The sequence below is a fragment of the Rattus norvegicus genome, chromosome 4 (assembly GCF_036323735.1).
Source record: "Rattus norvegicus strain BN/NHsdMcwi chromosome 4, GRCr8, whole genome shotgun sequence".
NCBI lineage: Eukaryota > Metazoa > Chordata > Mammalia > Rodentia > Muridae > Rattus > Rattus norvegicus.
Genome location: NC_086022.1, coordinates 153,850,754 through 153,875,660, shown reverse-complemented (window position 1 = coordinate 153,875,660; position 24,907 = coordinate 153,850,754). Strand labels below are relative to the sequence as shown.

Below are 24,907 nucleotides of genomic sequence, written 5' to 3'. Positions count from 1 at the left end.
CAGTGTCCAGCACCTCAGTCCATGGAAGGCACAGCATACATTTGGGTTGGTTTTCCCACCTCAGTTAAACTTTGCTGGAGACATTCTCTGAGACACACCCAAATTTGTTTGGTGATCCTGTCTGGTCAGGCTGACAACGAAAAGACAGTAATAACCACTGTGGAGGAGAACTCCAGCTCTTTTTGTTTTCTTCTGGTCCCTCTTTCCTCCTCTTCCTTCTTGAAAGGAGCCTTTCAGACCTATTTGACTTTAAGTATGTCTCATACCAGACAGCTGGAAGAAACTGACAGGTTACGGGTGATAAACGGCTCTGTCCTCTGGGATTATTTTACATAGATCATGCCACACATCTTTTCCCCCTTTACTATATATCAATGTACATTGTAGCAACTTCCTTTCTCAGTATTTCCTGCTGTTTTCCTTTTTAACTGTGCGTGGTATATGTATGTATGAATGTACGTACACATATATGTCTGCAGGGGATGTAGGGGGATGCTGTGCCCCCCTCATTTTATCCTCCTGAACCAGGGTCTCTCGTTGAACCAGGAGCTTAACTTTTTCTGTTCTCTTCAGCCAGGCTGTCAGTTAGCAAACCTCAGCGGTCTTCTTTTTTTTTTTTTTTTTTCAAGGATGCTGACATCAACATTTAATCATCTCCTCACTCATCCAGGAAGAGGGGGAGATCAGTTACTACTGTACTTTATTGTGTTCAACCAAATCACCATGTTACAAAAATAGCAAGTTGCCATAATAAAAAATAAGGCTCCTCTATCCAGCACCAGATAGCATCATTTTACTTTCAAGCCTAGAAATTGCACACTTGTATATAAACCAATCGAAGATGAGGATTGAGAGTTCATCTTGGTGGATTTTTCCTTTGATGAATATGAAGTGTCCTTCCTTATCTTTTTTGATGACTTTTAATTGAAAATTGATTTTATTTGATATTAGAATGGCTACTCCAGCTTGCTTCTTCTGACCATTTGCTTGGAAAGTTGTTTTCCAGCCTTTCACTCTGAGGTAGTGCCTGTCTTTGTCTCTGAGGTGTGTTTCCTGTAGGCAGCAGAATGCAGGGTCCTCATTGCGTATCCAGTTTGTTAATCTATGTCTTTTTATTGGGGAGTTGAGGCCATTGATGTTGAGAGATATTAAGGAATAGTGATTATTGCTTCCTGTTATATTCATATTTGGATGTGAGGTTATGTTTGTGTGCTTTCATTCTCTTTGTTTTGTTGCCAAGACGATTAGTTTCTTGCTTCTTCTAGGGTATAGCTTGCCTCCTTATGTTGGGCTTTACCCTTTATTATCCTTTGTAGTGCTGGATTTGTAGAAAGATATTGTGTAAATTTGGTTTTGTCATGGAATATCTTGGTTTCTCCATCTATGTTAATTGAGAGTTTTGCAGGATACAGTAACCTGGGCTGGCATTTGTGTTCTCTTAGGGTCTGTATGACATCTGTCCAGGATCTTCTGGCCTTCCTAGTTTCTGGCGAAAAGTCTGGTGTGATTCTGATAGGTCTGCCTTTATATGTTACTTGACCTTTTTCCCTTACTGCTTTTAATATTCTTTCTTTATTTTGTGCGTTTGGTGTTTTGACAATTATGTGACGGGAGGTGTTTCTTTTCTGGTCCAATCTATTTGGAGTTCTGTAGGCTTCTTGTATGCCTATGGGTATCTCTTTTTTTAGGTTAGGGAAGTTTTCTTCTATGATTTTGTTGAAGATATTTACTGGTCCTTTGAGCTGGGAGTCTTCACTCTCTTCTATACCTATTATCCTTAGGTTTGATCTTCTCATTGAGTCCTGGATTTCCTGTATGTTTTGGACCAGTAGCTTTTTCCGCTTTACATTATCTTTGACAGTTGAGTCAATGATTTCTATGGAATCTTCTGCTCCCGAGATTCTCTCTTCCATCTCTTGTATTCTGTTGGTGAAGCTTGTATCTACAGCTCCTTGTCTTTTCTTTTGATTTTCTATGTCCAGGGTTGTTTCCATGTGTTCGTTCTTGATTGCTTCTATTTCCATTTTTAATTCCTTCAACTGTTTGATTGTGTTTTCCTGGAATTCTTTCAGGGATTTTTGCGATTCCTCTCTGTAGGCTTCTACTTGTTCTCTAAGGGAGTTCTTTATGTCTTTCTTGAAGTCCTCCAGCATCATGATCAAATATGATTTTGAAACTAGATCTTGCTTTTCTGGTGTGTTTGGATATTCCATGTTTGCTTTGGTGGGAGAATTGGGCTCCGATAATGCCATGTAGTCTTGGTTTCTTTTGCTTGGGTTCCTGCGCTTGCCTCTTGCCATCAGATTATCTCTAGTGTTACTTTGTTCTGCTATTTCTGACCGTGGCTAGACTGTCCTATAAGCCTGTGTGTCAGGAGTGCTGTAGACCTGTTTTCCTGTTTTCTTTCAGCCAGTTATGGGGACAGAGTGTTCTGCTTTCGGGCGTGTAGTTTTTCCTCTCTACAGGTCTTCAGCTGTTCCTGTGGGCCTGTGTCTTGAGTTCACCAGGCAGGTTTCTTGCAGGGGAAAAGTTGGTCCTACCTGAGGTTCCGAGGCTCAAGTTTGCTCGTGGGGTACTGCCTAAGTCCTCTCCGCGGTGGCAGCAACCGGGAAGATCTTCGCCGCTCTTTCCGGGACCCTCCGTGCACCAGGGTTCCAGATGACGTTTGGTGTTTTCCTCTGGCGTCTGGATGTGCACAGAGAGCAGTCTCTTCTGGTTTCCCAGGCGTGTCTGCCTCTCTGAAGGTTTAGCTCTCCCTCCCACGGGATTTGGGTGCAGAGAACTGTTTATCCGGTCTGTTTTCTTCAGGTTCCGGTGGTGTCTCAGGCGCAGGGGTCCTGCCGCTCCCGGCCCCTCCCCTACGGGAACCCAGAGGCCTTATACAGTTGCCTCTTGGGCCAGGGATGTGGGCAGGGGTGGGGCAGTGTTGGTGGTCTCCTCTGCTCTGCAGCCTCAGGAGTGCCCACCTGATCAGGCGGTGAGGTCTCTCTCCCACGGGGTTTGGCCTCAGCGGTCTTCTTGCCTCTGCATTGTCCCCATTCCCCAGTCTGGGGTCACAGGTGGGGCCACGCCTACCTTAGCTGTGGGTGCCGAGAATACGAGCCCAGGTGGATACGAGCCCAGGTGGATACGAGCCCAGGTGTGCTTGTTTGTGCAACAAGGCTCCTCTCTGCCGAGCTCTCTCCCCAGTTCCCTTCCTCTTTTTCATTCCTTTTGTCCTAGACCAATTTGGTAGGATCCTAAATTGAAGAAACTTACTGATTTAAGAATGGGTATCTTTATTTTACCATGTACTTATGTATATTATAATAAATTTCACAATGCTTCATTTAATTAGTATATTGAATATATAATGCACAGGCAATGAAATTTCCTTGCTTTATGTGTAAGATTCAATGATTTTTTTTCAGTTTAGCAGCAGAGCAGCAAGTCACTCTAATCTGATTTAAAACAGATTATTTTATCTGATTATTTATCTTTAAGATTTTAGTAATTCCAATATAAGGATTTTTTCCATTTTATTAAATTTGTTCTTTGACATAGTCATATGTGTGTAAGACACATGATTATCAATACTTTTGTCAAACAACACCTCTTCTCCCTACAAATCCTTTCCTGACATCCACATATTTTGTTTTGTTTTGTGGCTTGTTGAGATTAAATCAGGGCTATGATTATTGTTTGGAATCTGGTGGGCTCCTCAGTGGGTTTACAACAGGTGACCTTGACTCCCAATTTCCCAGAATCTATCCATAGCCAAGAGTTCAGCAGGGAGGGGCAGGACCCCACAAACACTCCATCCCTGTCTGGCCATTGTCAGGTGACTGCAGTTGCTGGGGGTTCGGGATTGCAATGGCTGTGTCGTGCCCAGGAGATGGCGGCTCCCAGCCCCTCTCCCCTCCCTTGACTTTTACATTCTTTCTGACCCTTCTTTTGAGATACTCCCCAAGCTTGAGAGGTGGCGGTATAATGTTTAATTTAGGACTGAGCGCGCAACTATCACATACTCTCCATACCTGAGCAGCCGTGTAACTTGGCAGCACACTGGAGCTCTCTGCAGAGAGAGAGAGAGAGTTCTCTGATTAAGGCTGAGTGAGAGTGGCTTTGGTCTGTGGGTATAAACATAGACATTTAGAAGGCTGAGGACCACTGTCAATTTAACTGAATGGTGGTTGTACGTTCTCTGGTCAGGTCTGTCTGTCTCGCACTTATTCTCCAGTTTCTGCTGGTTGCGGCTCTAATACAGTGTGTATCAGGTGAGCTTCCACAGTGGTAGGATGACCGCTGGGATAGCACACCCTATTCCTAACCTTCCAGGAAGCACACGACATGGTTTATTTGCTAACTGTGATGTTTAACATGTAGAAAACACCCCTCAGATGAACGGGCATGATACAGGGCTCAGGATTGTTTTTGTATGGGCCAGCCGTCCACCCTCTGCATCCTTGTCCTTCCGGTGGCTCTGACATTAGGCAGAATGGGTTTCAAGGAGGCATCGCCAAAGCCTTTCGTATCCCCCACGTACTTTACACTTTAGCTTTCTGGGATATAATTATTGAAGTTTAATACTTGGAATCTTGAAGGATATTTTGAATTTTAAGAAAGTGCAAATGCCTCCAGGAGGAAACGTACTATGCATCATTACAATAATTTCCAATCTGGAGTTCCCACACCCCAGCGTCTCATAAAGGGCAGGATGGTGGCTAGAGAACTTGTTAATATTTCAAGCTACCTAAGTGGAAATTACTCTTTTATGCCAGGTAAGGCTACAAAGAAAGGTAACGTCAAGTTACTTGCAACGTCAAGTTCCGTCGCTTCCAGATGAAAACGTGTCTCCCCATTTACTTGGTGTGGCACCTCCAGCATAGCTCTGCCTGTAGGACCCTCTACTCTGTAGCCGTTTGTCTTCGGTAAATAGGACAGGGCAGGTCATCATCTTCCGTGGTTTATTTGGCTGACAACATCTTGTAAATTGCATTGTTGATATGATGGTCGGTGAAAAGGGCCTTTGGGAATGAGTAGTTGTGGAACGCTGTAGGCTACTCATTCGACCCTGCTGGGTTACAGATAGATGTCAGAGATGGTGTACAGAGACCAGGGGTGCTACAGATCAGGGGGTGCACAGCGCTCTCTAGGAGCTTCAGTTTCATTGGCCTGCCTCATCTTCTTGCTCAGGGCTGGCCTGGGGTGCCAGTATTCCTACACCTCTCTGTGCCGTCCAGATCCTGCTCTGAGGCCGCCTGGCAGCAAAGATAAATGCTCCAGCGGGGCAAATGAACGCACAGGGAATTGGAGCCTCAAACCAAGAAAAATGATGGAGATTATAGCCTACTTTTTTCTTTGTAAAAGTCACTTGCACTTTTCTGGGACATTGCCTGCCTTGTGCTGTTCAGAAAACAAAGGGCTCTCTCTGGTGTCCGGCGGCTCTGCTTCTGAGCACTAAGAGCAAGAGACTGAGTTGGAAACCATAGGTCTTTACGAGCCATTTACCTCCTGTGTAGCTGAGAGCAGGAAATTGGAACTTATGTTTTGTGTTGTTGATTATTAAATGAAGAAGTCCTCAATTACTACGCCCAACCTCCAAGGCTGTTTGCTCCTCTGCAGAGGGGTTGGGCACTCAGCTTTTCCCCGATTGTTTGGTATGTTCTAATTGGGTCGCCAGCCAGATTGTGAGGTCACTGACTTCAGTGTACTTACGAGCAAGCTACAGTTTTCTGGTCTGTGAAATCAGGATGCAAATGTCTATTTTGTAGGTTTGCTGTGAGTATTCGAGGTTGAGTTTAATTTTGGTTGTAAATCTCACCATCCCTTCTCCCAGGGTTCTTAGGAAAAGACCTTACTTTTAAAGAACAACATCCAACAAACAGCTGAACAGGAATTGGGCGGTCATGTTCTCTGTTCTTTGTTTTTTGAGACAGGGTCTCACACATAGCCCTAGGTAGCCTCAAACTTGCTATGTTGACCAGGCTGGCTTTAAACTCATAGGTCTGCCTGCCTCTTCCTCCTGGGTGCTTGCAAAGGTATGTGCCACCACACCAGTTGGTCATGTTTATATGAGATGCACCCACACTTTCTACGTTAGGTCTCTGTGCTCTGTCCATGGAGTCCCAGCCAGCATGCGTAGTTATGGTTCACCCTTTGGTCCAACCTAGATGAAGATTATGATTTTTTTGTCTCTGTGGGGAAATGGGCCCTGCCCAGTTTGCTTTCTGCAAAAAGGGTGGAAGCAGGCCATTATAGAGGGAAATGTTCCATTTCTTCTTCTTATCTACAAAATAAAATCCAAACAAAACAGTCAAAGGGGGAGGGCTTATCTCTGGAGACCCCCTTCCTAATGCACAGTGAATGCCCCTGGGAATAAAAACAAGAGCTGTTCTCTCTGCACGGAGTCCTGGAGACAGGGTAAAAAGCAGGGGGCAGTACTTACGCTCCATTAGTGGACAACACAAGTTTGAAGGAGACCTTCTTTCTTATAGGAAAGTTAGAGAGGACACACAGAGGACTCTGGGTATTCTGCCTGCCCTTTGAGGGTGCTTCCCAGAGGGCAGCTGTCATGAGACACGTGCCTTTATTCTTAGCATTGCAGAGTGTGTGGTGAACAGGACCTTGGCTGAGATGAAAGCCCATTGTCTCTGTGCTTCATGAGAAGCCAAGACAAAACCAGCACCTTCTTGAAGATCTCCCTGAAGTAGAATGGTTCCTGCCATCCCTAAACCCTTGCACATGGAAGACTTATGGATATGTCTCTCCTATTTAAAAATAGGATGGCTCGAATATTTATAATGTTTTAAACTCACAGTAAAATTTCTCATAAGCCAAATGGCAAGCCTGTGTGGCTGGTCAGTGAAAGAGCTCTTTTATGAGAAAGGAATCAAAGGTGTCATGGTAAGTACAAAAAGTAGATGGCTTGTGTGCATGTGTGCGTGTGTGTGTGTGTGTGTGTGTGTCTATGTGCCTGTGTGTGTGTGCCTGTGTATGTGTGCATCTGTGTGCCTGTGTATATGTGTGCACAGTGTGTGTGTGCGTGTGTGCGTGTGTGTCTATGTACCTATGTGTGTGTATATGTGCCTCTGTGTGTGTGTGGTGTGTGTGTGTGTGTGTGGTGTGAATGTGTGTGTGTGTGCATACTTGTGTGACCGTGTGTGAGTGTGTATGAATTTGGCGTGTGTGTATGTGTGTGTGTATCTGTGTTCCTGTGTATGTGTGTGCACAGTATGTGTCCATCTGTGTTCCTGTGTATGTGTGTGCACAGTGTGTGCACGTGTTTGTGTCTATGTGCCTCTGTGTGGGTGTGTATCTGTGTGTCTGTGTGTGTGCACAGTGTGTGTGCATGTGTTTGTGCCTATGTGCCTGTGTGTGTGTGTGTGTGTATCTGTGTGCCTATGTATGTGTGTGCAGTTTGTGTGTCTGTGTGTCTATGTGCCTCTGTGTGTGTGTGTGTGTGTGTGTATTTTGTCTGTCTGTCTGTCTGCCTGTCTGTTTGGAGTCCACATCCACTGCTCCTTTATTGTCATGTTGCACTGACACCATTGTTGACAGAAATGGTCATGTTTCCTCTTCATCATCCCCTGATGGGAGACATCACATCAGATAAAGCCTTTCTGTTTCCCAGGCAGCAAAGAAAATGGCGTCTAGTTAGTGGCGAAGGTTCACAGAGAAATAGGGTCCAGAAATATTTTCAAATCTGGTCCAGGTGCCAGGAGAGTGTTTACCACAACCAGGGCTGGCTTTGCTCCCCATTGCTTGGAGTTAGGTTAGTTGTTGAGGACTCTGGTGGCTGTCTGTATTTCCCGTGACCCAAGAATACCCTAGTGATGATGATGGCTTGTCAGGGTCATGACCCCATTGAAAGCATGGGCTATTTGTGGCTGATCTCAAATATAACTGGCGCCACCTTCGCCCAAGGGTAGACCAAAGTGAAGTGACATCTACCCTATGTGGTAGATATCAAGAACAGCATCTTTTCTCTGTGTTTGCCCAAGTAATTGGAAAAACAAACCATCTGGTGCCATGCTGGGTTCTGTCAAGTGGCTTAGTTTTTATTCCATCGCTGGGACACAGCTCTGCATGATTTAAAGACCTGGCTTCCACCAGAGAGGTTCAGTGGTCTTCTGAGTAATTTTTCTTTGGTTAGGGTTTTGTGACCACCATGATGACAGTAATCCTGGCTACTTTCTTTCGACAGTTTTTTAATAGGCAGACAAATTTTGAAAACCCAGAGGCCTGGCTTTGACACTTAAGGCTAACTATCCCTTCCTTTAGATTGGCTGGATAGCCCCTGTTTGTAAAATGAAAGTGGCAGCCTGGTGCGGTGCTGAATACCTATATTCCCAGAGCTGAAAGACAGAGACGGGTAGATCTTTGGGCTAGCCTGGTCTCTACAGTGAGTGACTGTCCTGTGAGTACTCTCCCAGTGAGTACTGGGGCCACATCATGAAGTGCCAAGAAGAAGAAAGAGGTGAACTGGGATGGTCTCTGGGGTCCACTCCAAATTTAAATAATAGAACTAATTATAGACTACTCAGGAATCATCACTGTTCTAATCTCTCTCTCTCTCTCTCTCTCTCTCTCTCTCTCTCTCTCATTTCTCCACATGACAGTCTTTTAAGCCATCTTTGTCTTTCATCTGTACCATGACCTTGGCTTTAAGGAACTTAAAATCCCCACTTATCTATGTTATCAGATGGATGTCCAGAAGATACTGAGCAAGAACCAAGGGATGTTTACATTTAGAGACTCAGAGTCCGACAAAGCCAGGGTTATGCCTTAAGCCCTAGCGTACAGTTGTGTTATCCTGACCAAGTTACCATTTATCACCCTCATCGTCAGAGGTAGAGAGTTAACGGCCATCTCCTAAGATGATAGCACGTGTAAGGTGCACACACACTGTACGCGCTCATCAGTAGTGGGGAAGCCATAACTGTCGAAAGTGGGAAGGGACGGGAAGCATAGAGGCGTGTCTCCCAATACTCCCGTAAAATTTTCTGATTTGGACACCATATTGTAAGACTATGCCTTTATCATTTCAGCAGGTAAGCAATGGCTTGAGGAAATCATTTTAGTTCTAATAGGAAGAGGAACATTGCTAATTATGTACATGATAGCATTTTTAATAGGTTTCTATGATTTATGGAACTGGGAGAGATGAACAAGGGTTGACTCTCTGGAGCCTCCGATTCCTAGCGAGTTGTTCGGTCACCTGTGCTTCCTGCCGGCGCAAATAAACCACACCCAAGCCTTAGCCTCTTAATCCAACACTGAAAAAAATGGAACATGCTTTATGACAAGAAACTGTTTTAACAAGACAGCGTTCTTCAGGTGTCCGCTAAGGAAGCTTCTCCAGTTTGCTCTCAAACAGTGTTGTCCCAGCTTTGCTTTGTCTAGACGGAGGTTCTCAACCTGTGGGTCGAGACCGCTTTGGGTGTCACACATCAGATATCCTGCATATCAGATATTTATATTATGATTCATAACGGTAGCAAAATTAAAGTTATGAAGTAGCCGTGAACTAATTTTACGGTTGGAGGGAACCGTATTAGAGGGTGGCAGCATCAGGAATGTTGAGAACGGCTGCCCTAGACTTTCTGCTCTGAAGCACCCAAAGCCCGTCAGGTGTTAACAGGGGAGGGCGGTTCACTGATAGAAGCCATTAAGAGGAAAGAGACTTTGAGTTTGAGGCCAATGTTTATAATTTCTTTGCTCTGGGATGTTGGGGGTATCACTAAATTGATACTGTGACCTTGCCAGTTGAAATTAAGTGTTGAGAACAGGGTGGCAGCACCTGACTTTAGCAAAGAACTGACCCTTTTATCATCTTTTTCCAACTACATGTTTGGTGAGTGTTACCTTCTGGATACCATCTGGACAGACTCTGGTGTGTGTGTGTGTGTGTGTGTGTGTGTGTGTGTGTGTGTGTGTGTGTGTGTGTACACGTGTGTGCGTGTGCACGCGAGTGCGCGTGCGTGTGGATACATATTTCTGTATGTGTGTACATGTATGTGTATGTGTGTGCACGTGTGTCTACATGTGTGTGCTTGTGTGTGTATGTATGTGCACCTAGAGTTACGTACTTAACTGTGCCAGGACACAGTGTCCTCTTTACACCGAGGCAGAGGTCTGATGAAAGTTGTCCTTTTTGTTGCTGATGGGGGAGTTACACACAGGAGGACTTTCAGGCCCTCTGTCTTTTATCTTGACAAGTGAAATTTAAGTTTGTCATTGACTCTTAGAGTCAGGAAGGATGGGGGAAGAAAAATTGCAGACCAGAATAAGTGTTCAGAGCAAGAAAACTGAATAAGTCGGTCTCTAGTCAGAGGATACTTAGCTAGTGAAAAAAAGAACTTCTGGTAAAGCAGGGCCAGGGTTTGGGAGGCTTCTCAATTTGTGGAGGGCTAGGCTCAAGAGTCCATCTCCAGCACCCCGTAAGTCTGCAACGATGGCGTATACCTGCAGTGCCAGTACTCGGGGTGAGAGCTGGAGGGTTACAGGTTCAAGGTTATCCTTGGATACCGGAGGGGGAAGGGGAGGGGAGGGGGAGGGAGAGAGTTAAAGAGCAGTCTGTGTCATTAGACCATTTCTCAACCGACCAGCCAACCAACCCTAACTGGGACAGGAAGTGTCACTTACTCACCAATACCATAAGTATTCCAGTGATTTCTTTTTTTTTTTCTCGGAGCTGGGGACCGAACCCAGGGCCTTGCGCTTCCTAGGCAAGCGCTCTACCACTGAGCTAAATCCCCAACCCCATTCCAGTGATTTCTAAAATGTCTTGTTATTACTTCATTATTAGATGTGCATGGATGTTTTGTCTGCATCTATGTTTCTGTGTCATGCGCATTCCTGGTGCCTGCGCAGGCCAGAAGAGAATGTCAGATCTGCAATCTGGAGTTACAGACCGTTGTGAGGAGCCCCCTGGTGGGTGTTGGGAATCAAACTTCTGTGCTCTGTACCACTAAGCCATCTTCAGACCCTCCAGTCATTTCCCAGATAATGGATCTCTAGGAAATGGGTCGCATCGACACTCTGTGAGGCCAGAATGTTTTGGACTGCTGAGTGGTGAGCCTCTGTGGCACACCTAATTGTGTTTTGGAAGTCTGCCCACTTCCTTTCCGTGTTCCATTGAAGAGCAGGGGGTGTCTGCACTTTGATATAGCCAGTCTTTGGGTGTTCACTTGTACTGTGTAGGTGACAGAAAGTGACACTGAGCAGACAGCCAGCACTCCACTTATCTTTAGGTGGTGGACCAAATCTTCACATGGCTTCTTTTAATGACAACTTGGTACATTGTTCCCATGTAAAGTGCCTCTTTGGATTAGAAGTGACATACTTACATTAAAAAGGAAGTTAAAGTTCAGCTGTGATTTTATTTCTCTTCCTGTTCTCCATATCTATCTATCTATCTATCTATCTATCTATCTATCTATCTATCTATCCATCCATCCATCCACCCACCCACCTACCTACCTATCGTTCTCAGCCTGGTATTATGGGCAAAGGATTATACATACCAGTTACAAATCTTGAGAATAATCATACCAGCAGCCCTCCTTCCCCCATCCCTCTTCCCCTTCCTGAGTCTCCCTCTCCCTCTCCCCTTCCTCCCTCCACCACCCGACTCTCTCTCTCTCTCTCTCTCTCTCTCTCTCTCTCTCTCTCTCTCTCTCTGTGTGTGTGTGTGTGTGTTGGGACAGTATTGAAGATTAAACCCAGGACCTTGTACATGCTAGGCAAGTACTCCAGCCTTGGCCTCAGTTTTGCCATATGTAAAATGACAGTAATAAGAATGTCTTCCTCAGGGTTGTTAGGAAAATTAAGTGACATAGTACTGTGGAATGCTAAGAGCACTGTGCCTAAGAGGGTGAGTAGTAAAGGTTATCTACACTAACTGGTCTATGGGAGGGTCAGTGGGCATAAGGAACTTGTAATGAAGGTGTCCGATTCATCTTGGGTGCAGAAGAGATCAGCAGTGTATAGATGAGGTCAGTAGGTTTCTGATTTTAAGAATAGGTAGGCTGTGAGCAGATCTCTGCTCTTAAAAGTCTACATCATCCTTGTCACAGTGTGGACACACGAAATTGTGAGAACAGTGCACAGGCGCTAACCAAGTCAGGGATCCTCAAAGCCCAACTACCATTACCAGTTATCATTCCTTTTTTCCTTCGACCCACATTTCCCATTAGCCCTGTGCTACATATCGATGTTATGAATAAAAGTGACCTGTGCCCTGCCCTTAAGAAAACTGAAGGGACTCGGGGAGGCCACAGATATTTAACCGGGAAGTTTCTGAGTGATCAGCCACAGTGAGGTGGAGTGACAGGCTTTCCTGGGAGAGCTGGTGCTGAGATGCGATGGACAAGGAAAAGAAGTAGCCACTTGGAAAACAAGGATCCAGGAGCGGCCTCCTCGGCAAAGGTGTGGGTGACGAGTCCGCTCTGCTCCGCCCACATTGCCCAGCCTCTTAAGTGTGTGTCACCTTTTTACATGTCTCATGATCTGGGATTATATTATGGACACTGCCAATGATGCATAGTTGCTTATGAAAGCTGTTTTATTCCTCCGAAAAGTGTTAATTTTTTATTTTAGCAGATGTCTAATGTCATTGAACTGAAAAATCCCAAATTTATGTATTCCATAATAGGCAGAGGACGCAAACCTTTAAAAACAATTATCTATGTCTGTCTGTCTGTCTGTCTGTCTGTCTGTCTGTCTGTCTGTCTGTCTGTCTCTAGCCTCTGTGTGTGTGTGTGTGTGTGTGTGTGTGTGTGTGTGTGTGTTCATGCTGAGTTCACACAAATGCCAACACACAGGAAGGGAGGTTAGAGTACAGCCTGTGAGAGTCGGTTCTCTCCCTTTACCAAGCTCAGGATGCCAGACTTGGTGGCGAAGGGCTTTACCAGCAGAGCCATCTTTCTGGCCCTGACTGCGGTAATCTTTGCTTTGTTGCTTGGAGAGCACTTGGAGATTTCTCTGTAGCTCAGGAGTCAGCCGGCAGTGCGGGTGCTGGTTCCACGCAGGATCGGAATTCCCTTTCTCTCTGTTCTACGTTACACCTCTTATTTCTCAGCTCCGTCTGCCGATTTTATAGGTTTCTTTGTAGTTTCAGTCTTTGCATATAACATACCTGCTACCTGTTCTTGAGAAAAAAAATGAAAACAAAAACAAAAGCTTTGAAACCTAAAAACCTCCTCAGTGCTCTCTTCAGATTTTATTTATTGTAAATAATTAAAATTAATTTGCTGTAAATAAATAGGTATTTGTAATATAGAAATAATACATATTTAACTGAGTAGTAGGTCAAGTGTGAGCTACCTCATGGCATTGGAAACAAAGCTCCCATAGGAATGGTTCGGACACTGCCAGCAGTTTTGTGGTTGAAGGGGAGCGTGTGTATGTTAATGGGGACTGGAAGGACACACAGCTTACAGGAAGGTAGATGTCAGGTCATCCTGTGTGTTATGCCAACCATCCTGAGTGCTGTGGTCAAGCGGTGACTCATAGAACAATCAGAATTGAGTCTCGGAGTCTTTGCTTAGTAGCTGTCTGAAGGATAAGTTAGAAGAGATGAAAAGATGGTTGGGGATTCGTAAATAAAGCAGAGCACATGTTTCTCCTCTGTAAACTGATGACTAATATCTCTTACGGCTTGAATCACTTGGCTTTGCTGGAGCTCGGAGTTCTTGCAAGGCTGTCTTCTGCAGAGCTCCCATACACAGACCTTTCAGCCTAAGCTTTAACCGATGCCATTATCAAAAGAGAGAAGAAGTTGTTGGTGTCCTAGTAGATTGTGACTAAGTTAAGGAAGTAGGCAAAAGGCAACGCATAGAAATGAACTATTTGGCAGTCTTTGAATTCACCCGGCTTTTGCCTCACATCTCCAGTGACACTGTTGGTGTCTGTGCCATGACTAGCGTTATCGGCCCCCTTCAGTCCCACCAGAGGATGCGGGCCCCGTCAGAACTTGGAACGCACAGTGGTGGTTCTTGATACAATGGGGTTGGGGTTGGAGAGGGGGGGATGCGTTCCCCTCTGGTCCCTGGAGAACCTCAGGCAGGACTCCTGGCAGTAAGAAGGCGTATCAGTGTATTGCCTCTAGACCAATGGGAAATTCTTGGCTCTGAATCAAGAGAAAAGTAGATTTGCCCCATCAGGAAGCAGTCCCCAGGTGGTGTGCAGGCTTCCCGGAGAGCAGAGAGCTTAGGTCTTGTTGTGGCAGAGTGGGGTACCACTCTGACAATCTAAGGGTGCCTAGAGGGTCTGCAGCTGTCTTGATACTCTGCTCTACCTTGGGGGGAGTTCAAGTTTTGGGTGCTTAAAGAGTTAGGATGCTGCCTTAGAAGCAAGCAGCATATGACTTCCGTGGGGGCTGTGGGGCAAGCAACATGATCCCTTTGAGCTGCTGTTAACACACGTGTAAGCTAAGTTTTCCTCCGTGAAGGGCAAGGCCTGGCTAGGGTGGTGTCCTGTGAATTTCCTTTTTGTGTTTCTATTTCCACAAATGCTGTCTTTTTCAGAGCTGACCGAGCTCTGACATGGCTCTAAATCGTATCTCCAATATACATCCAGTGTGACGTAAGTACTGTGGTCCTGTTAAGGCAGCTGGGCAGGTTAGATAGGCCTTCCTACACAGTATGCTGAGCTTATAGACATGCTGACCATTTTCTTAGATTCTGTGAAAATACCAAGAGGTGGGAGAATGTGCCTGGGGCACAGGACGTTGGAGTTTGACCACACCACACATTTGCTAGCCTGCTGGTTCTGGAGGCATCAGACCTCTGCTTGGACCACTGTCTCCTTGTCCTCTGAGGTCTCTTCCAAGTTGCTCTCTTGTTCCCCTGCCTTTGTCTGAAGTCTCTGTCGTCACAGAGCCCTTATGGATTCAGGCACCGCGTCCGGCTTTACCTGTTGACAACTGTCCTGTATACTGGGGAAGGGGTATGGAGCAGTCGCTTGCTCATGATGCCCGTGTGGGGGTTCCTGGGACCAGGGAGAGAGCCCCGGAAGAATGCAGGCAGGAGGGAGGGTGCAGGAAGTCTCCTACCCAGGCTTTTGCAGCTTCGGGGTTTGCTTTCTTGTCTGTTTGTCTCAAGCATGATGTTTGGATAGAGTAGATGCTCAGGAAATGAAAGCCCAGGTCCGGTTGTGATTGGCCATTAGATCTACGATTCTGTCATGACTTTTGTCTGTGCAAGGCTGAATCATCTCAGGCATCTTCTGCATTTTTGGAGCTGGAATTTTTGCAGCTGGAATTTTTGCTCAGTCTCACCCTTTTAAACGTGGCTTCAGAAAAAGGGCCTTTGGAAAGGAGCATCTTCTTCACATGGGGACAAACCCCTTAGGGGAAACACCCGCCTTAGAAAGAGAGCTTGGAACTGAAGCACAACTTATAGAGAGGACAGGCCTGGCTGCCCCGCCCTGTGTTCCCTTAAGTAAGCCAAGCTTGCCTCAGTGCTGGGTCTTGGCCCAGGATGGAGAGTATCCACTAATGAGGCAAGTGACTTCAAGAAGATCAAAATAATTAGTCAGTTCTCACTGCAAACATGAGTCACCACTTAAAGACATCATGTTCTGGTTGGCGAGCTAGGGGGTTGAGCTAGAAGACTTCTGGCTCCTACTCCCCAGGGGTGCCAAGTGTGTCTGAGAAGCCTACTAGCTGTGGATAGCAATGGAGTCAGACAGAGTTCCACTCTGCCTGCTTTTGGCGTTCTCTCCTTCCTTATCCAGTGGGAAGGAGGATGAGGGACTTGATGCACAGTCCAGGGTCCGGGCCAGAGCAGATGACCTGGATGCAGATGGGTATTCTAGCATAGCTTGTACTGTTGCTAGGCCCCTCTGGTTCTGAAGAGCTTGACAGGCCTGAAGGGGCTTCCAGGGAGTGTTTGGTGGGCTCTTTCTAGTCAGAGTGACTCCAACTCCAGCTCAGGGACAGGGAGAAAGGCTGGGTATTCTCTGGATCTTGGATAGTCCTATCTGGCAGGGGGAGCTACCCTTGGCCTTAGGGGCAAGTTTACATCACACAGCTTTTCTCAAGTGAGTGAGTTGGCCTGGGTCTGGGGAGCTAGTTGGCTTCTTCTCCAAAGGCTGGCTGGGAGTAAGATGACCTGATAAGGTCATAAGTTTGCCCCTGTCTGGCCAAAGTCAGAGGTGGGTCTGATGGAACAGAACTTTGAAAACAAGAACACTGACCCCAGAGAGACATAGCCTGGGACCTCTGTTCCCATGAGTTGACATTCCGGCCAGATGTCAAATGGGCTAGGCACAGCTGATAACACACCACTGCCAGTGCTTGAGCAAGCATATGCTCTCTCGTGTGTCTGGCCTGGGCGAGTGGGGGCTGCCCAAGGAAGGAAGTGTGTAGATCCTCTAGTGGAAAAATCCTACAATGGGTCCTCCTCTGTCACTGTCTGAGGTGACCATAGGGATAGCACTTAAATTCCTTGGCCTTCTCTCCCCCTCTCTCCTCCCTCCCCTCCCCTTCCCTGTGGAAGTCTTTCGAATGCTCATTGTGCTAGAGATGCCATGAGGAGCAATGTAAGAGAAGATGGATGTTTAAGATGAAGAGAAGGAGAAGCAACATCCTCACTAAGTAAGACAACTTGAAATTTCCCTGCGCACTTTAAGGAACAGTGTTATGAACGGGGCATATCTAGGTGTGTGAGTACCTTAGACCACATAGGAGCGAGATCTCTGAGAGGAAGTTCTGTGTGGATTTGATGGACCTGGGGAAAAGTCAGAGTGTAGGGGGATTGGGAAGACAAAGGCCCTCAGGTAAGCAAGCCCAACCTGCAGGCGGTCGTCATGCTTTTGGTTGCATGCAAGAGAAGAGCTCGTGTGCGGGACCATGCACATGCTGGTGGCATTTGCTGGTGCATAGCATCACCGTAACTGGTAGCACATGAGGCACTCACTGTACGTAATAGTGCAGGTCTGAAGAGATGTGGGCTGTACTTCAGCTCTGAAAGATTTATTTCTTTATTATATATGTATATATTATATATATTATGTATAATATATAATATATTATATATTATACATTGTCGCTATCTTCAGACACACCAGAAGAGGGCATCGGATCCCATTACAGATGGTTGTGAGCCACCATGTGGTTGCTGGGAGTTGAACTCAGGACCTGGGGAAGAGCAGTCGGTGCTCTTAACCTCTGAGCCGTCTCTCCAGCCCCCTGGACTTCAGCTCTGAGGAGTAAATGTGCTGCCTACCTCCTCACTAAAGCTCGTAGAAGAGCCAAAGTGATACTTGTCTCCACCCAAGCCTAGGGCTGCAGGGATCTCAGCTCTTCCAGCTGTGAGCCAGAGGTCCTGCCTCGTGGAATGTTAGCTCGGAGGAGCATTTCCAGGTTCTTGTCACCGGGAGCTCTCGGTCCTCTAATTAAGTAGTAATGTGCTTGTCTGATAAGTACCATATGGTTGCAGTGAATCAAGAATTAATTCTCTTAGCTGTAAAAATTAATGTTAGTGTTGATGACAACAAACAATCTTGTTTACTTTTTCTTCTTTTTAGGAGCTCATAATACAAGTATTAAAAATGAATCTCCAGATATTCCACCAGTTCACCTGAAGGGTAAAGGCTTATCTGCAGCGAAGGCAGGGAGTTGGCTTAAGACTCCAAGAGGAGACCTCAAACCTTCCCTTTTTATTTTATTTTACTTCATTAAAAAAAAAAATCCTCCAACCATGTAAAGACAGCAGATGTTTTCTGGCAATAAATTGGGATAGTGACAGGATAGGGAAGCACACTTCCCAGGGCCACAGAGAAGGGATGCGACACAAAGAAAGGACTAAAGATAATTGTCTTGCACAGCCTGACGGGAGGGGAGAAAATCAGAATAGACTTGCACTAGCGAACCCTGTCTGGAGGGAGGACGCGGCAGGAAGAGAAAGAATTTCACAGGCAGGGTAGGGCAGGGCAGGTGAAGGCAGAGTGGACAGGGAGAAGACTCACCAGGAAGTAATGAACTGTGAGTGGCAGGGGCACTTCCCGCTAATAGATGGGCATCAATCCAGGAGAGAGAGGAAGCTGGTAGGAGTGAGGTGACATCCAAGTGGGGGATGGGATGACAGGGCACACAGGTGAGAGGTTGGGTAATAATCTGTCCACGCAAGGGGTGGGGCGACAGTGACCAAGGGAAGGGTTGGTGACAGTTAGCCAAGTGAGGGTGCATGGCTGGGCGTCTGGGTTAAAGGTTTGGTGAGGGTTGCTGAAGGGAAGCTCATCCTGGTGAAGGCCGTGGTGGTGGGGTTTTGTGCAGGACTCTCTTACTTAGGAGTGACGTCGGAAAGCACAAGTACTTCCGTGCATTGCTTGCCTCTACTCTGTGTCTCCACTGAACAGAGAGAGACACTGGCTGGTGGGGGGAGGCGGGGGAAGGGGAGGCCAGTAAGAGTTTGCTTTGGGGCTTTGAAAGGCAGTAGGAAAGTGCTGCTAGGCACAGACTTCCACACAGTTCCTAAGAAAACTGGAGACAGTTACTTGGTCAGGTCTTCATTTCTAGAAAGGTCCATCACCAGAAAGGTTTTTTTCTTTTATCCCTCTGGTCTTCGTGAGTTGGCCGTTAGGTGCTGATCCCAGCCTATCATAGCTTAGGGTAAGGGTGATCACTCAATGTGTTATCTTTCTCGCTTAGATAGCATCAATAACAACATAGGAATGACAGGAATATACTACCCACTGGCTCAGGTAAGCCGGAACCTTCCATCACCGTTCGTACGATCTCAGATGCACAGCATACCACTGGCAGGCAGGCAGGCACTGAAATGAGCATTAGGATGCCAGGCAGCGTCTGCCAAGATTGGGACTCCCTTCCTCCTTTCTTGAGCACATTGTCCTTGTCACAAGGTCTGTCATCCCTCCTCGATGAGGTTTGTGCCTCAGTTTCCCAGCAAAGTGTGGCTCGGGGGAAGGAGCGATGGACAGACGATGGACAGTTGTCTGTCCTTTGCAGCTGAGATAAAGGGCAATGGCTTTGCTCTAAACTAGCGCTTGACAGAGCGAGCACGTCCGCTGTCAGCACGGTTCTCCCAGAGACTCCCTAACGTGGGCTCTGTTTCCTCATCTGGAAGCAGGGGCAGTAATACCTGTCCTTTAAGGGCCTGGAATTCGATGAGAGTTACCCCATACTCCCGGAAACTCAATACCAGACATCAAAGTATGACTCTAATACCTTCCATGCAAGGTCCCAGATTTATTGCACAATTTATTTAGATGTGGAATACCTCTCCGTCGTGGCAGAGGAATTGCCCGAGGGGAAGGAAATAAATGGGAGCAAGATGTGTCCTTACATGGGAAAAAAGGAGCAGGGCCCCTGAATGCCAGAGAGCCAGACGCCTTGGTACCCTCAGGCGGGTAAACTCCCAGAAGCACCAGAGCAGGTGGCCTTTGGGATGGAAAGCGGAGGGGCTTTCTGTCTCATCTGATTATTAGCCAGGCCTGACCCTGCTTAGCTTCCAAGATCAGATTAGATGTCTGTGCTCAGGGTGGGGTGGGCAGAGGCCAGATGGGCTTTCTCTAAACCACGGAAGAGATGCTTTGGGACCTATCTATGCTCATAGGCGGCTGACTCCTTTACTGCTAGAATTAGACGTCGTCCAGGAGCGATGGACACCAGAACCTCTTCTGTGTATTCTGAATATGATTTTTACTTCATTAAGATAGACTATAGGGTAGGAGTCATTTAAAACTGTTTCTGTAATGGAAAGTTTCCAGTATAATTAAAGAGTGGAGACTCACCGGTGGAGTCTCCTGGTCTCCACCTCCCAGCTCCAGCTCCAGCAATTAGCAGCACTTGCCAATTTAGCTTTAAGCATTTCCCCCCAGGTGTTCTCGTTCTCTCTCTCTCTCTCTCTCTCTCTCTCTCTCTCTCTCTCTCCCCCTCTCCCTCTCCCTCTCCCTCTCCCTTTCCCTCTCCCTCTCCCTTTCCCTCTCCCTCTCCCTGCCCCACTCCTCCTTCCCCTCCCCATCTCCCCCTCCCTCTTCCTCTCTCCCTCCCTTCCTCCCTCTCTTCCTTTCCTTTCCTCCCTCCCTCCTTCCTTCCCTCCCTCCCTCCCTTCTCTCTCTCTCCCCCTCTCACTCTCCCTCTTCCTTTCTCCCTCTTCCACCCTCCCCTCTCCCTCCCTTCCTCCCTTTCTTTCTTTCTTTCTTTCTTTCTTTCTTTCTTTCTTTCTTTCTTTCTTTCTTTCTTTCTCATTGAATATCTGAAAGCCAGATTCAGCCATTATATAATATTACCTCTAAGTACATTAGTATGCATTGCGACAGACAAATAGTGTCTTTTAAGATCCTTAATATTGTTTGGTATTCAGGCACATTTATTTTTTCTTTTATTGAAAATATATTTTTTCGTATAGTATATGCTGATTATGGTTTTTCCCCTCCTCTACAATTCCCAGTTCCTCCTTACCCCACCTTCCCCAAAATCCAGATCCAGCCCCTTTCTGTCTCATTAGACAACAAACAGGTTTCTAAGGGATAATAGTAAAATAAAATATAATGAGATAAAATAAAAACAAACACACTGGAATAGGACAAAACAAACAGAAGGAGGGCATCAAAGGAGAGGCACAAGGAACAGATATAGACACAGAAAGCCGCTCATTTGAATGCTCAGGAATCCCATAAAAGCACAATCCTGGGTGTTACAATACATACACAAAGGACCTGGAGGATTGAAAACGGGAACAAAGAGTATGAAACCCTTATACAACATGGTGAGACCCGGAATCTCCAAAGATAGCCTCGAGTACATGTTTGCTGTACATCTCCTGCTAGCAGGCAGCCTACCCTCCCGATGGGAGCACCTTGGCAAACACTAAACTCTTATGTGCAAGTGGATATCAGTTGCAGAGAGCTTCTGGGCTAGGGGTGGGGGCTTGTGTCCACTTCTCCTTCAACTCTTGGACCCCATCTGATGCCGACGCATCCAGGACCTGCGCATGCTTCTCATACGTGCACAGATGCCGGTGGATTAGAAGGCCTGGCCGCCTAGTTACCCTCTATCCCTCTGTCTCTTAGACTATCTTCTGTCTCCTTCTACAGGGTTCCCTTATCTCTGAGGGAAGGGATTTGATGGAGACATCCCATATAGGATAGAATGTTCCAAGGTCTCTCAGTCTCTGCATGTTTTGGGTTTCTGTGTTTGTTCCCATCTGCTGAAGGAGGACGCTTCTCTGGTGATCTCTGAGTAGAGCAGGACATAATTAGGGGTCGTTTCATTGCTACAGTATTTTAGTAAGACAGTAGTATTTGGATAATTCGGATCTTTCCTCTCTACCTTCCAGCTAATTTGGATAAGGACTTGTCAATCTTACTGATTTTCTCTTCAATTTCTTTTATTTTCTTTGATTCTTTGTATTTTCTGTTTCTGTTTTATTGATTTTAGCCTTAAGTTTGATTATTTCTTACCATCTGCTTGTCAGTGGGCTTTCTTCTTTTTTTTTTTGTGCAAGAGCTTTCAGGTGTGTTAAGTTGCTAGTTGTTATGAGATCTCTCTCTCTCTCGATATATATATATATATATATATATATATATATATATATATAGTGTTTATTGTATATGAACACACACACTATCAGTCTCTTCAGACACACCAGAAGAGGGCATCGGATCCCATTACAGATGGTTGGGAGCCACCATGTGGTTGCTGGGAATTGAACTCAGGACCTCTAGAAGAGCAGCCAGTACACTTAACCACTGAACCGTCTCTTCAGCCCTATAATTTTTTTTTTAAAATGTAACCACTTAATGCTATGAACTTGCCTCTTAGAACCAACCCCATTGTGTCCCATAAATTTGGGTATGTTTTATATCCATCTTCATTCAATTCTAGAAAGTCTTTAATCCTTTCCTAATGTCTGTCTTGACCCAGTTTTCATCCATTGTTCAGGTTCCATGAGTTTGTTAAGCTTTCTGCACCCCCTCCCCTTCCTCTCTCTTGCTCCCTCTCTCTAGTTTATATACATGGGCCATGCTCTTGCATGTACACACACCACACATACTTTGAGCTACACTCCTGTTCTCAAACATGTTTTGATAGTTGATTTCTTACCCCAAGAACATATGCACGCGATGTCTGGTTGTTTGCCTTGAGATCCTTCCAGACCTGTAATCATCCCCACCGCCTACTGGGAATTTCATTCGTTTGTTCAAGCAGTTGGTTATTCTTGATATTGCACTTTGCTCTGTGGCAGTCTGATGGGACGCAGGGAGTTGTTTCAATTGCCTTGTAGATATTGAGACATGCTTTGTGTCCGTGTGGTCAGTTTTGTAAAGAGTTCCGTCAGCTACTGGGAAGAAGGTATATTCTTTTGTGTTTGGATGCAGGGCTCTATAAAAGTTTGATACCTCCAGTGTTTCTGTTTAGATTTTGGCTGGATGACCTATTCATTGATGAAAGTGGATGGCCTATTCATTGATGAGAGTGGATGGCCTATTCATTGATGAAAGTGGATGGCCTATACATTGATGAGAGTGGATGGCCTATTCATTGGTGAAAGTGGGGTATGATGTCTCCTATGATCACTGTGTGAGGGTCAGTATGTGATTTAAGCTGTAGGAGTATTTCTTTCACAAACTTGGATGCCCTTGTGGTTGTGGCATAGGTGCTAAGAATTGAAACATGAGGGGGCTGGAGAGATGGCTCCGTGGTTAAGAGAAATGGCTGCTCTTCCAGAGTACCAGGGTTCAATTCCCAGGACTCCATATGATAGGTCCTAAGTGTCTATATCTTAAGTTCTGGTGGATCTGACACCCTCGCATAGACATCAATGCAGGCCAAAGCACATCCACATAATGTCCATAATAATAAAAAATAAAATAAAAGAATTGAAACATGCCCTTGGTGGATTTTTCTTTGATGTGTGTACAGTGTCCTTCCCCATCTCTTTTGGTTAGTTTTAGTTTGACGTTTAATTCTTTAGATACTAAAACGGCTATACCAGCTTGCTTCCTAGGGCCACTTGCTTAGAATATTTCTTGTTTGTCTTTTCCCTGAGGTGATGTCTATCCTTGAAGTTAAGGTGTGTTTCTTGGATGTAGCAGAAGGATGTATCCTGTTCTCACAGCCAGTCTTCTAGTCCGTGTCTTTTTATTGGGGAATTAAGACCATTGATATTGAGAAGTGCAGATGAGCAGTGTTTGTTGTTTCCTGTTATTGTTATTCTTTTCTGCACCCCTCCCCTTCCTCTCTCTTGCTCCCTCTCTCTAGTTTATACACATGGGCCATGCTCTTGCATGTACACACACCACACATACTTTGATTGAGCTACACTCCTGTTCTCAAACATGTTTTGATAGTTGATTTCGCACAGGACCCCAAGAACATATGCACTCGATGTCTGGTTGTTTGCCTTGAGATCCTTCCAGACCTGTAATCATCCCCACCGCCTACTGGGAATTTCATTCGTTTGTTCAAGCAGTTGGTTAGAATTGCCCACATTTTGATTTGGTCGGCTACTTCTCCACTTTGTCCTTCAGTTTGTTACTTTGTTGTTCATGTTTTCTGCTGCCAGAAGATAGGTTCAGGCTTTTGTGTCCTGAGGGATGGTTTAGAGTGCTATGGTCAGGGCTGTGTCCTACTAGCTAGCACTCTTCCACCAGGGTGGACTCCAGGATTGCATGTGTCTGTATGTTTACAGTGTGCCGTATGTAGAAGGGAGTGCCGAGTACTCTTCCCTCCCTGTCTCCATCTGCAGAGGACTGTCCCCCAGGCCCACCATTTCCTTAGTGCATTTCGAGTCTCTTACTCCTCTTACATTTAATAACTGAGTTTGTTATAAAGAACTCACCCCGTCCTTCCTCTGACAGACAATGCAGGGCAAATGCCTCCCCATTGTTTATCAGTTTCAAGAGCAAAGAGCTGGTCTCCTAGCAGAGGAAGACGGATTTTATTTCCTGAGTTCTGGCTGTATGCTGGGCATTGTTCTAAATCCCAGCGGCTCAGCAGTCAGCAGCATGACACAGAGCCTTGCTTTCCTGAAGCTTGGGAAGATGGGAGACAGACAAGTGAGCTTATAGCTGAGCTGGGAGGTGACAGAGGTTATGAAGAAAAGCACAGAAAGCAAGTTGTGCAGGGGATGTCGGGGGTGGGGGGAATTCGGGCTTGGAGTTTCGAATGGGTCGGGCAATCCCGAGGAGCAACCTCCCCAAGGCGAAGTCAAACTGCTGGAGTGGAGTTTGGAGGGGGAGCACACCTTAGTGGGGATGCTTGGGGTGGAGGATCTCTTAGGGGATCTGTTAGGAGCTAACCTGGCTGATAGGAAGTGATCAAAGTCGAAGTTACTTAGTGAAGGTGTGGCTAGGGAGGTGGAGATGATGGGTAACCACTGGAGGATTTTAAGTGGAATGATGATTTAATATTTTTTAAAAATCTTATTTTAGTGTAACATCTTAGTTCATCACTTGGGATTTCATACATTCATATAATGCATTTTGATAATGTTTATCATCCATCCATCTCCCTAACTCCTCCCAGGCCCACCTCTATTCCCTAGATCCCCCCAACTCCAGCCCTCTTTGTGGTGCCGCTAATGAGTATGTGGCCACCCACTGGGGTGTGGTCACCCTATCATCACCACTGGCCACACCCACAAAGAACTAACTTTGCCTCTCCCAGAAGCCATAGGTTGTCAGTAGCTTCTCAGGTGGGAGCTCAGAGGCCGTTGTAGAAAAGGGGACAGAAAGGCCGTAAGATCCGGAGGACAGGACTGAAATAGTTGCTTCTGGACACAGGGATTGCTGCGCTGGTGAACTTACACCAGCTGTGGTTGCCCACACGAGACTTGTACAAGACTTAGCAGTTTTTAAAGGATTCTTCCAGCTGCTTGGGGAAGGGGGGATAGGCGGGGGAGGGGAGAAACAAGTTAGAACTGAAAGCTGGAAGCTTTCTTTCTTCAGTTGTTTC

At 46.0% G+C, this 24,907-nt stretch overlaps 1 protein-coding gene across 30 annotated transcripts in view; it reads left to right on the top strand.

Moving 5' to 3' along the window:
- Cacna1c (calcium voltage-gated channel subunit alpha1 C) overlaps positions 1-24,907 on the top strand; it is a 620,764-nt gene that overhangs the window by 176,272 nt on the left and 419,585 nt on the right. The gene's annotated exons all lie outside the window — the stretch shown is intronic.